This window comes from Arvicanthis niloticus, chromosome 9 (genome assembly GCF_011762505.2).
Source record: "Arvicanthis niloticus isolate mArvNil1 chromosome 9, mArvNil1.pat.X, whole genome shotgun sequence".
In the NCBI taxonomy this organism is placed as follows: Eukaryota; Metazoa; Chordata; class Mammalia; order Rodentia; family Muridae; genus Arvicanthis; species Arvicanthis niloticus.
In genome coordinates, this window is record NC_047666.1 from 30,305,902 (window position 1) to 30,318,821 (window position 12,920).

A 12,920-nucleotide genomic window follows, 5' to 3' on the forward strand; every position below is an offset into this window, starting at 1 on the left:
CCTGCCAGCTTGGTTAGGACCCATGCTTCAGTGTTGCCTCTGGCATGAAGAAGACGTGGACAGAGACTCAGCTGCGCTGAGGGCCACATACGTATGAGCAGATGGAAGCATTCGTTTCGAGTCTCTGGAATTTGGGGATATCAGTCACCATAACACAGCAGCGTAAGCTGTGTGTGGAGCAGGGAGCTATGTAGAAGACATGAGTGCCAGGCCAATTATGGTCTCTACCCCCCGACCCCAGAGGACCAAGAAACAAATACTGCCTCAACAGGGAAGGTGGGAGCCACAGGGTTAAGGCTACAGGATAGAGAGTCATGTTCTCAATAGGCTAAAACTGAGATGCCAATCAGACCTCCCAGTGGCATCACCAGGTGTGTGGGTGGGTGTAGGATTCTACCACTCAGGACAAGGCTTAGGGTGGACATGGGCAATGTGTGGAGCCTAGATTACAGGTTGGGAGCCAGGAACTGGAGAAGGAGAAAGTAGCCCACTCAGCCCCCAAACACAAGGATTGGGAAGTCCACAGAAGTGCTAGGAGGGGAGACATGACAGAGCAGGAGGTATCCTGCTGCAATACATGGAAAGACAGTGTCCTCATAGCCCAGGCTGCCCTCAGAGTCACGACTCCCTTGCCTCTGCCCCTAAAGATGCTGAGAAATTCAGGTGGTACCACTTGACCTAAAATGTTTTAAGCTGCCAAAAGAGAAACTCCAGATAATCAGGAGTTTGGAGGCTTGGAGTTCTGTGTAAGCATTGCCTTACTGCTGACCCGAGAGGACATTATAAGAACACAGGAGTGGGCTGTGTGATGTTGATTGTTCTTCATGTTCAGCAACGAAACGCACAAATTCAAAAACCCAGTAATCTTATTTAAAGGAGTCTTAATTACACTTGTGGTACATAAAGATACGCCATAAAACAGAGGACTAGGGTATGAGATGTAACTTCTCACTTAGCTTACCTGCAATGCCTAAGGCAGATCTGATTCATATTCTCTCTCTCTCTCTCTCTCTCTCTCTCTCTCTCTCTCTCTCTCCCTCCCTCCCTCCCTCCCTCCCTCCCTCCCTTTCTCCCTTTCCCCCCTCCTCCCCTCCCCCCTCTTTGTAATACATAAGGAGTGGGGTGCAGTGAAGTTAAGCAGCCTGGCTCAGCACTCCAGCTGCCACAGAGCACACTGGAGTAGAAGCCTCGGCTACCAAGGCCAGCAGCACACAGTACCTGGTGGCAAGCCTCAGGCTCCCTCTAGTGGCCAGTACTGCTGAGTGCGCCCACTCTACCTCACCTTCCCATCTAGTCCTAGTAAGTGATTTAGCCATTTCCGGAAATGCCTCTGGCCTGGCTGGGAAAGAACAAAGGACTAATATGCACAACCAAGCCAACTGGGGCCTTAAAAAGCATTCTCAGTAGACCATTATTTGATGCAAATTGTGAGTTTAGGGGAGACTAGAATTAAAACGGAAAATTTTTTTGGCAATGAAATTATTTTAAAAAGCAAGATCTAGCCAAGGCTTTATGAAAGCCAAACACGCATGGGCCCTACCTCTAGCACACTGCAGGTTTGGTTCCAAATCACAGCAATAAAGTAAACAGCATGGTGGAGTGTGGTAACTGTTAGTGACTGCCATCAGTTAAGACATCTAAGACGAGTCTCCATGTCTTCTTGTCATCTTGCCTTTATTTTTAGTGGGTGTGTAGCTATTACACACGTGCAGCGTGTATTTCATCACCAGCATCTCCTCTGGTGCTGCTCCCTCTCCATGTTCCCCAGCTCCTCCTACCTTGCTTCTTGGTCCCAGCCTTATTGACTTGCAGTGCCAAGGGATCAAGAAGGAAGTGCCATTCTGAGGCCAGGATATAAGAGGTCATAGCTCCTGCCTGGGTCACCCAACAATGTCTGTCAGGAGTTTGCTGAGGTTCCTAGTGATAGTAGCTCAGACACCTCAAGGTTGGTTCCAGTTACCCGGCAGCCCCAGCAGCCTTCGACTGCCACCACATAAGCAAGCAAATACACACAGCCCCCAAACAGACTTGGATTGCAGTGTTTAAAAAGCAGGAGTAGACACCTAGAGAAACTGCTCAAAGCTACAACCCACTGGCCAAGAGTTGGTGTCCTCAGAGCAGAGATGTATAACCCTCCCTTAGAGAAGCAGCAGACATGCCAAAGTCACAATAAGAGCAAAGAACATTGGTGGGGTATCAGTACATACAGGGGTTGCTTGTGTGTGCCAGCAACCACTCTTTGAACCAGATGAGTATAGATCCTTCTTAAGCCACGATAACACTAATGTCTGGAAATAGCATCAACTCCGTGGGTACAACCAGCTCCTAGTACAGCCCTCCAGGGAGGCTGGGAGATAATGATCTTATTGGTAGACCTTGTGTATTGGGAAAGTCCCAGCAAAGTTGAAAATATGGTACTGGTTTTGCAGGACTGGACATGTTCTCCTTTGCCACCACAACCTCACTGTACAGTGCACTTGATATAAAATGGCAGCGAAGGTGGCTGGTTTGGTGAGTCTGTAAAGACTTTCAAGCTCAAGCCAATGGTAGCAACAGTGGAGAACCATGGAGATGCAAAGCGCCTCAGTTCTGCTCATGAGAGCAGCTGACAGTGGGCGGCTCTGCCAAGCCTGTACACTCGGAGTGCCAAGCCCACACCGGCTGATGACCTCCCAGGAAAACCTAGCAGCCCTGGGGTAACATGGTCCCGACTGGTCTGGCAAAGGTTTCTAACCACCGCTTTCACTACAGATGTTAGTAAATCATTGCATTCATGAGTGACATTGACCAAGGCAAAGGTACCTCAGCCTTTGGAAGGGAGACACTATTTACAGACACCACTTGTCTCTAGGAAAAACCTCCATTGTATTTAGTATGTACAAATTACAGTGGCCTGACTCTGGGTCTTCTCCCCAACGCCAAGGGGAAAAGAGTGGTAGAGGGTTTGAAACAAGGCGGAGGAGGAGGTAAGATTTGAGACAAAATAAAAGAAGGGATTTTTTTTTTTTTTTTTTTGTATGGAGGGGAGCTAGGCATGCATTTGTAGCAAGGGGTGGGTATGTGTGAATTCCCGAGTGTGTGTTGCTGACATGGGAAAGCCATATCAAAGACCCATTGCCTCAGATCCAGCAGAGTGGCAAAGCCTTCCCCAAGCGAGGCTCTGAGAGATCGCAAAGTCTCCCTCTGGTCCAAGAATCAGTGTTTACAAATTGTTGACTAGCAGGTGCACAGATGAACAACTGCAGTTTCCTCCCTCAGGATTGCAACCTGAGACTGCTCCCCAACAGAGACCTCCTTACAAAACTACCTGATTCTGCTTCCCTGGGCTCCATCACAGCAAGCACAGCCCACCCGATCTCAGCTCGTTTGTATGTGTCTGCCCATTCTCAGTTCCTGTACTGTTCCAGTCAGCTTTACAGGACTATGACATGCAGGATGTGCCAGGATGGGCTGAAGGGGACTAGGTAATGATAGGAAATCTCTGAGCATCTGAGACTGTACAGTATGCAGGAAGCAGAGGGGTAGGGGGCAGAGAGGCAGAGATGCAGGAGACAGGAGGCAGGAGACAGGAGGCAGGGAGGCAGGAGGCAGGGAGGCAGGGAGGCAGGGAGGCAGGGAGGCAGGGAGGCAGGGAGGCAGGGAGGCAGGGAGGCAGGGAGGCAGGGAGGCAGGGAGGCAGGGAGGCAGGGAGGCAGGGAGGCAGGGAGGCAGGGAGGCAGGGAGGCAGGGAGGCAGGGAGGCAGGGAGGCAGGGAGGCAGGGAGGCAGGAGGCTGCTTATCTAAGCAGCTTTCCAGGAGGCCTCCCTGAGGAGCTTCACTCTGAGTGAGCCCAGAGAGCTAACTGAGAGGAGCTCACAGAGCACCAGTGAAAGGAGACAGAGGCACAGGGTTCTGTGGGGTGGGGCTCTCTGCAGAAGGCCAGAACAGATGGTGACAGCCATACAACAGGAGGGAAGAAAGAGGACTCCATACTTCACACTCACCTGGACGGGGCTCAGTGCATCATAACTCCCAGGGAGTCCATGCTGTCTGCCACCCTGTGTCCTCCTTGCTGTTCTGGAGCTTTCCAGGCAAATGCCCCCTTGAAGCTTAACATCACTGTGCTTGCTGTCCCCCAAGGCTGTCCTTGCCTTGGTGTGCTGTATCCCTCCATGGGTACGCCCTTCCCAATGTCCCCTTTCACCCAGAGTGAACTCTACGCAGGCGCACCCTTCCTAAAGGTCAAGTCATCCCCCGGGTGTTTGGCCCTGGGCTTCCTTTAGCATTCTGAGCTCCCACTCTGTCGAGCTCTCTTGACACCTGTTAGAAGCACAGCCCCGTCTGGCCCCCTCTGTCTTGTATTCATGGCTCCAATGTATTTAGTTCCTAAACCAGATCTGGCCATATAAGCTCCTTTAGGTGCTATCTTAGTCACGGTTTCTGTTCCTGGACAAAAAACCATCATGACCAAGAAGCAAGATGGGGAGGAGAGGGCTTATTCAGCTTACACTTCCACATTGCTGTTCATCACCAAAGGAAGTCAGGACAGGAATTCCCACAGGGCAGGAACTTGGAGGCAGGAGCTGATGCAGAGGCCATGAAGGGATGTTACTTACTGGATTGCCTCCCCTGGCTTGCTCTTTCTTATTGAACCCAGTACTACCAGCCCAGGGATGGCACCACCCACAATGGGCTGGGCCCTCCCACCCTTGATCACTAATTGAGAAAATGTTTTACAGGGGAATCTCATGAAGGCATTGCCTCAAGGGAGGCTCCTTTCTCTGTGATAACTCCAGCTTGTGACAAGTGAACACACAAAACCAGCCAGTACAGGTGCATTTTTCATTCTTCGCTGCCCCTTCAAATTCAAAGCAGGGATGCCATATCCTGATGCTGAGTGCATGTGTCTGGGTACAGCCTGACCCTCTGCGCTGAACCTCTGGGATACAGGAGGCCCACTGCTTCCAAGGTGGAGGCTTGTTTCAATGGTGACTGAGTTCGATGGCCTTTCTGCCACAGCATGGTGATAGTGACAACAGGAGTGACCCTCTCAGGTGCCCACACTCATGGGGAACTAACTTCCTACACCAATTACCAGTTTTGTGCCTGGGAGCGGTATTTCACTGAAGGGTGACTTCTTCGCTGGGCTTGTGCCATCTGAATAGTAATGACACTCCATAAGCCCACAGCATGGGTTCCAGGGGGAACCTATAGATTCCCACACATATGGTGCACACCCATAGTTATCCTTCCTGGAACCGCCTTAGACGGAGAGCCTGGGGGCTATGATACACAGTGGATACGCACTAGTGGTTGTTTAACATGGGCTACCAGAGCCTGCCGCTCTGCTCTCCCTCCCTTCTCAGCTGAGTCCCGGCTTCCCAGGCCAGCAGGACCTACCAGGAGTAGGTTGCCCTGCCCATACCTGACTGGATCCTGCCTGCAAGTCTTCAGGATTGGGTACAAGTAGGAGCATTACAAGTTGCTGGGACCCAGAGGGATGTCTGGGGTCATGTTTCTTTATGCAGAAGGACTGAGTTCATCTTCTTGCAGACAGGCATTGGTGACATGGAGACTGAGGTGAGCTAACAAATGTCCCTTTCTGGGATCTGCCACAGGAGGGAGAATCATGAATCAGTCAGCTGATAAACAGCCACAGGACACACGGGAACTCCCTCCCTTTGTGCCTCCTTGGGTGCCTTTGTTCTCCTTCGAGCTCCCTTTGCTGAGGAGAAGTAGAAGTCTGAAGAGCTGTCTGCCTGGCTTCTTAACTCAGGCCCTATATCCAGGTTCTCTCAGTCAGGAGAGGCCAGAACAGACTGAGTGACATAACCCGGGAATTCTCCATCTCAGGGGCTTGTTTCTCACCTCCTCTAAACCTGCCTCGGGTCCTGGCTCTCCAGGACAGTGCCCTTCCAAGCAATGGATCACCCACTGCAATATTCTGTGACTCTAATCTGCTCATTGGAGGGAGGGAGTTAGAGAATTCTCAACATTGGCCCTGACTTCTCAAATGCTTCAGCCCTGAAGGGACCTTCTCAGAGCCGCTGGCAGAATATGGAGAACAAAAGAGAAGGGTTTCCAGGGAGATGTGGGAATGCAGTCGGGCACTTGGGGTTGCAAATGTCTCCCCCACCACTACCCCACATACAGAATAAATATGTTAATGCTTCATGGGACTCAAGGAAGAGACAGCACATGCCTGTGGAGCTCCAGTGGTCAGGATAATACAGCACATAAAGGGTACCGAATCACCAGCCCTGTAGCTCTGGGACAGGTCCAAGTAGAGATGGCTGAGTGGACTGTCCAATAGGCCCTCATTCTGACCGTGGGGCATCTGTCTAGAGGCCTTTATCTAAGTAACAGCTTTATGTGGGATCAGTCCCATGACAAGCTGGCCAGTCCCTTTCAGCATCTCTCATCTCTGTGGAAGACGGGGTGGGCAGAGGGAGCCATCTCTACCTGTAGGGTGGGTTTGCTCACCCAGTCATAGATGGGGGATGGGCCTGAACACAGATCAGCAAAGGAAAGGGACATGCACTCTGGGAGGAACAGTTAGGAAAGCCACTGTGAGGAAGGGGCTGAAGGATGGATGGCACTCGTGGAAAGGGTCTGGGGGGGGGGGGGGCAGTTATCTTCACGAATGACAAGTAACTGGGAGGGCGTAACCGTGAGGCTTGTTGCAGCACCCTGGAGAGAGAGCCTGGGACCTGGGAATAGACTCTGAGGATAAAGAAGCTGGAGCAGAGAAAGCAGCCTGCGCCCACAGCGGTGGGCCCTGTGGCTGGCTCTTCATCCCATGGAACCTTCTTGGGAATCATTTGAAACGAGTCTACTTGTCCAGGGCCTGGAAAGTCCTACCTGTTTTCCTGCTCCATCTCTCACAGTCAAAGGCTGCCTTGACTGTGGAGACCTTTGGTTCTGCCGACTGACCTCTTGCTGGGGCATCAGGCTAGCCCCTAGGCTGATGCAGAGCCTCTGCGCCTTCAGGGGTTGGAAGCTGACTAGTACAGTGTCCCTAAGCCAGACCATTGGGGACTAACACTGTGCAGCAAAGGTCTCCAGTAAAGCAAGGTAACTCTCCATAGGCTGTTTTATCTCCTCCCCAACAGGCCTGATTGGAACTGACCAGTACACAGGACAAAACCCACAAGTGGCCACACATATCACCACCAGCTAAGTAAGGCTTCTAGAGCTTACCAGAACGGTCTGGAAGGAAAACTGAGATGGCTACAGGTCAGGGCCCTCTTGAGAAACAAAGGCTCCCACATGAATCTGCAGTGAAGTCCAACTCTCCCGGCCCTTCCCCTGTGTGTGTGAGTGTGGGCACACACAGGCTGTGGTGGGGCACAGGGGTCAGAGGACAGTGGATCTGTTCTCCCCTTCCACCTCGTTTTGAGGTAGGGTCTCCAGGCTACCTAGACCACCATCTTCCTGATAATTCTCCAGTCTCCACCTCCCTTCTCACTGTAGGAGTGCTGGGATCTCAGACATGCAGTGCAGTGGTGAGCTTTTATCTGCGGGTTCGGGGGATTCAAGTCAGGTTGACAGGCTTGCATGAGAAGCACTTACCTATGGCGCCATCTCACCGGCCCTCATTTTAACTTTAAAAAAGTTTCAGAAATGTGACACTGAACTCACACTTCCAGCCCCTGCCCTCATTTTAGACCCTCCTCTCAGGGCCTGGAAACCCAGCACTGGGCTCTGGCTTGCTTGGCTGGAGGTTTCCCCATTTCTGTTCTTAGAAAAAAAAAAAAAAACCCACTTCGCAGGAGTTTGTATGGATCTCTGTGTTTATTTGGGGCAGAATACCTTAGCTCTGTCTAAATAGTGTGATATATCAGTTACTTTCCATACTGCTATGACAAAATACTCAATGAAAACAACTTAAGAGGTTCATTTTGGCTCCTGGTTTAAGGGTCATGGAGGATCATGGAGGAGGAGACCTGGAAGATGAGGCGTAAGGTGGGTGACCACATTGTGCACACACTTAGGAAACAGTGAACAGGAAGTGGGGCGGGGCTATACAACCTCAAGCCCTTGCCCCCAATTACCTATTTCCTCCAGCAAGGCTTCAGCTTCCAAAGGTTCCACAGCCTTCCAAAACAGCGCCACCTGCTGGGGACCAAATGGTCGAACACACAAGCCTATGGGGGAAATTTCACCATCAAACAGCAGCATAAGTTGTAGTATAATGTAGAACGATATATTCTAAAAAATAAAGCTAAAGACTAAAGTGAAGGCAGATGTGGTTGCTGGTCCAGGAGCAGGCAAACATCAATTACTGAGAGTGCAAAAGGCAGATATGTGCCCTTTGCCATTAGCCTCAAGAAGCCCTCACTTGCATGTCACCTTGTGACTCCTCAGGATCACCACTGCGTGGGAAACATGGAGGTTCTTATGTTCACAGATAAGCATTAGGTGGTTCTCAATCTGTGGGTTGTGACCTCTCTGGCAAACCTTTATCTCTAAATAATATTTACGTTATGATTCATAACAATAGCAAAATTGCAGTTATGAAGTAGCAATAAAAATAATTTTATGGTTGGGGGTCACCACAATGTGAGGAACTGTATTAAAGGGTTGCAGCATTAGGAAGGCTGAGAGGCGCTGCTCTAAGGAAACCAGGAATGTTAAACACGTGGTGTTGCTCCTTCAAAGGGAAGTGCATACCCCATTGTCTGCTCAGAAGGCTGGAAACAGAGGTGGGTAATAGCCTGGTGACCTTTGTACTATCTGTGTGGCTGAGACCACACTGGACCACCTCCCAGGCCCTTATTGTGACCCTGTCAATCTATAGAACCCATCTTTACAGAAGATGTCACACATACTTTACACGATTTTCAATGTAATCATGTCTTGAGTTTTATGGTGCACACAGGATTGAGTTAATTATCACCAGGAAATTTTTCGCCCAATTGTGCTATGCTTAAATATGCATAGAATAAACCACTCAGGGTCAACTCTCCAAGTTTGACCCAGCATTGGCTACTTGGCTATGCTGTACTAAACTGCCTACTTTGTCTCCTGCGGGTTGTTACTCTTCCAGTCCAGCCCCCTGCCTCCCACTATCTGTCCATGTGTTCTCAGACTCTAATCCCTTTGCTCCAGTACAGCCCGTGTCAACCTTGAGGACCAGGTACCTCATCCAGCATTGGTGTTGTCATCCACTGCTGCCCCTGGAATTTTGCTGTCTCACTTCAGCAGATGAGCACAACCAAGATGCTCTCTCTTTGTTCTTTAGATAGGGCAGAGAAGCCATGTGGTAGGATCGTCCATCTTGTATCAACAGGAAATACAAAGGAAACCTACCATTCATCCACCTCTCCACCTACAGATCCACCCACCCACCCACCCACCCGTGTAGTCTTCCCCTCTTCATCTCCTCCTGCCCCTCTTCCTCCCATCCACCCATCCATCTATGGAGTCACTCATCTTTACATCCATTCTTACACTCATCCTCCCTCCCTTTCTCTTTATTCCAGTCCTAATTATTTTATTTATTCATTTATTCATTTATTCTTCATTTAGACAAGTTGACATAAGCTAGAGTCATTTGGGAACTCTCAGTTGAAGAAATGCCTCCATCAGATTGGCCCATTGCAGGCAGTGTTAACTGGGGAAGGTGATCTGGGATTGTATAAGAAGCAGCTGAGTAAGTCATGGGGAACAAGCAGACAAGCAATGCCACCCCCCCACACCCCACACCACTTCTGCTTCAAGTCCCTGCCTTGGGGTCCCACTCTGATTTCCCTTTTGGACTGGGACTGGGACCTGTAAGCCAAATAAACCCTGTCCTCCCCAACTTGCTTTCAAGCATGGCGTTTTATTACAGCAACAGAAAGCAAGCTAGGCTACTTGTACTAAGTGGTTGTCTGTTTATTCATGTATCCATCCATCTATAGACGTGTGTGTGTGTGTGTATGTGTGTATGTGTGTGTATGTGTGTATGTGTGTGTGTATGTGTGTATGTGTGTATATGTGTGTATGTATGTATTGTGTCTGTGTGTATGTGTGTCTGTGTATGTGTGTGTATGTCTGTGTGTCTGTGTATATGTCTGTGTATGTATGTATATGTGTGTATGTATGTCTGTGTATGTGTGTATGTGTGTGTATGTGTGTATGTGTGTTTGTGTATGTGTGTATATGTATATATGTGTGTGTATGTGTGTCTGTGTATGTGTTTGTATGTGTGTGTATGTGTGTGTATGTGTGTGTGTGTATGTGTGTGTGTGTGTCTGTGTATGTGTGTGTATGTGTGTTTGTGTATATGTGTGTATGTGTGTGTATATGTGTGTGTATGTGTGTATGTGTGTCTGTGTATATGTGTGTATGTGTGTGTATGTGTATATGTGTGTCTGTGTGTGTGTGTGTGTGTGTGTGTGTGTGTGTGTCCTTCTCTAAATGTCCCCATTTATTTGTCCTTCTACCCACCCATTCTTTCTCTCCTCCTAGTTAAGGAGTCAGGAAGACTATTCCCGAATCTGTTTGTGATGCCTCCACCAACAACACCCACCCTTCCCAGGAACTGAAGAGACTGCAAATTCTTCCTTTTCTTGTACATCTAACTTTGCCTTCACAGTTGAGTCTTTTCCTGGGGCTTTTAAATTCATACATTCCCTCCTTAAGCCCACCCCCCTCCAGATGCCCTTTGCTTACCTTCTTCTCTCATGTCAGACCCTTCAAACTTGATCAGCTTCTGCACTGGCTCTGCCCATCATTGGAACACAGTTCCCTCTGTGAGGTTCTAGAGGACCTACAGCCAGCCCTCAGGCTGCCACTTTGTCCCCCACCCTGACCTGCTGGCCTCCTGTATTGCCCACACACCTGGCTGCACAGAGCCCCTGAATTTACTCTGTCCCATGCTGCAGACCTCAGCTGGCTATGCTGCCCAGTGTCTTTTGCCTAGCAGGTAGCTTCCAGCTAATTCAGCCATTGGGAATCCCTGGGTACAAGGAAGGGGGAGCTAAATAGGTGAGCCTGCCTCCCAACCACATCAAGTGCCAGGTAAATGCTGTACCACAGAGCCACAAGCCAGAAAAATATGCCTAGGTCTCCCTGCCCCTTGTCCTTGAGCTTCTAGCCTTGTGGGTGGAGTTGGCTCAGCACTGTCACCATCCCCTCTTCATCCTTGAGCTTCCAGCCTCTTGAGTGGGGTTGACTTTGTTCTGTCCCTAACTCTACCTCGTGCCTGTCATTGCAGCATCACATGACCTGTCCCCATTGTGTCACTGGGGTTGGATTTCCTCCTGACCCTGAGGGCATCCCCTGTGCTATGTCCATTCCTAGCCCTCCCTGGGCATGTGCTGGGGGGACTGACCTGCAAGGCCTGCGCCCACAGCTGAGTCCAACAGAAAGTCCTAGCTAATCAGAGGAGAGAAGGAGGGAGGTGTGTTGTTAGGCTGGCTGCCATCACTGTAATAAAGTAATTGACTGATAAAGAGAAATGGTTATTTAACCTCATTCCTTTGGAGATTTCGGTCAGTGATCACTTGGCCCCTTGCTTGGCCTTTGGTAAAAGAAGCACAGCATGTCTAGGGCATAGGAGAGCAAAGAACTTACATCATGAGACAGGGAACAGAGGGGAGAGATGGGCACCAGAGTCCCACAGTCATCTAGACTTTCCACAAGGGTCCTCCTCACAAAGGTTCCCACTCCCACTTGGAGGGCCAAGCCTTAACCACACCCTATAGCAGAACAGGATGGGAGCTGAGGTTTCCCCTGTGATTACTGTGTCACTTGCCTGTGGCCACCCTACATGCTGTCCTCTTGGTGCTACTAATGCTCTAAGTTTCTTCCCCTAGAAGGCTTAGGGGGTCTGTGGATTACAACTCTGGGGTGGGTGCTGTCCTGGGCTCCTGTGCTGCTGCTATTTCTTGTCCGAACTTTTCAGGCCCCTGCCTCTTCTGCATGGGTTCTTTACTGTGTCTGCTCCAAGGGCAGGGATACAAGGTCAAATGGATCCTTTATGCTTTTTAGATTTTAATGCCAAATGGTTTGTTTGTCTGTTTGTTTATTTATTTGTTTGATGAATGAAATTTAGGTGATGTTCAGTGAAGATTGTCTTTACAATTTTCATTTTGTTTTGTAAGATAGCATCTCCTGTAGCTCAGGCTACCCCTGAACTCTCTAGGAAACCAAGAATGACCTTGAAATCCTAATTCTCCTGCTTCCACAGTAGCCATTTCCAAGCCTCTAGTTCTGCCACACTCGATAAGTTCACTATTATGTAGTCATCCCCAGACCCCCCTCATCCCCTCCCTCACCCTCCCTCATCCCCCAGCATCCCCTCCCTCACCTGTCATCTCCCCCCTCACCCTCCATCATCCCCTCCCTCACCTCCATCATCCCCTCCCTCACCTCCATTATCCCCTCCCTCACCCTCCATCATCCCCTCCCTCACCTGTCATCCCCCCTCACCCTCCATCATCCCCTCCCTCATCTGTCATCCCCCCTCACCCTCCATCATCCCCTCCCTCACCCTCCATCATCCCCCCTCACCCTCCATCAATCATCCCCTCCCTCACCTGTCATCCCCTCCCTCACCTGTCATCCCCTCCCTCACCTGTCATCCCCTCCCTCACCTGTCATCCCCTCCCTCACCCTCCATCATCTGCCCTCCCAATCTGCTCTACCCATTACCAGGGCTTTTCTGTTTCTTAAATAAAACCACCCACTTTAAACACTGACCTCCAAGGCTCCCCAGTCCCAGCTCTCCCCACACTCCCTCCTGATTGCTCTATGGACCTCACCTCCGAGGAATTATTAGGTCCTTTTGATTCTGGCATATTCCAGTGTATTTCATTTAGTATGATTTAACCTCATTCCATACAACAAACTCAAGACTCATCCACGTCATCACTAGTCTGATTTTTCTCCTTTTTAAAGTCTAAGTTATATCTCTTGAATTATTTTTTTATGAAAAGAAACGGCAATTGAGA

The 12,920-nt window shown here is 49.8% G+C and overlaps 1 long non-coding RNA gene across 2 annotated transcripts; it reads right to left on the reverse strand.

The window, feature by feature from the left end:
- Positions 1 to 7,766: 7,766 nt before the first annotated feature.
- On the reverse strand, positions 7,767 to 12,187 carry LOC143443482 (uncharacterized). 2 transcript variants are annotated; one of them, XR_013112521.1, is made up of 4 exons: positions 10,639 to 12,187; positions 9,123 to 9,258; positions 8,034 to 8,126; positions 7,767 to 7,925 (listed from the first exon to the last, which is right to left on the reverse strand). It is a non-coding gene; the product is annotated as an uncharacterized LOC143443482 (long non-coding RNA). The 2 variants fall into 2 exon arrangements; XR_013112520.1 differs by having other exon boundaries at positions 7,767 to 8,126.
- Between the last annotated feature and the right edge of the window lie 733 nt (positions 12,188 to 12,920).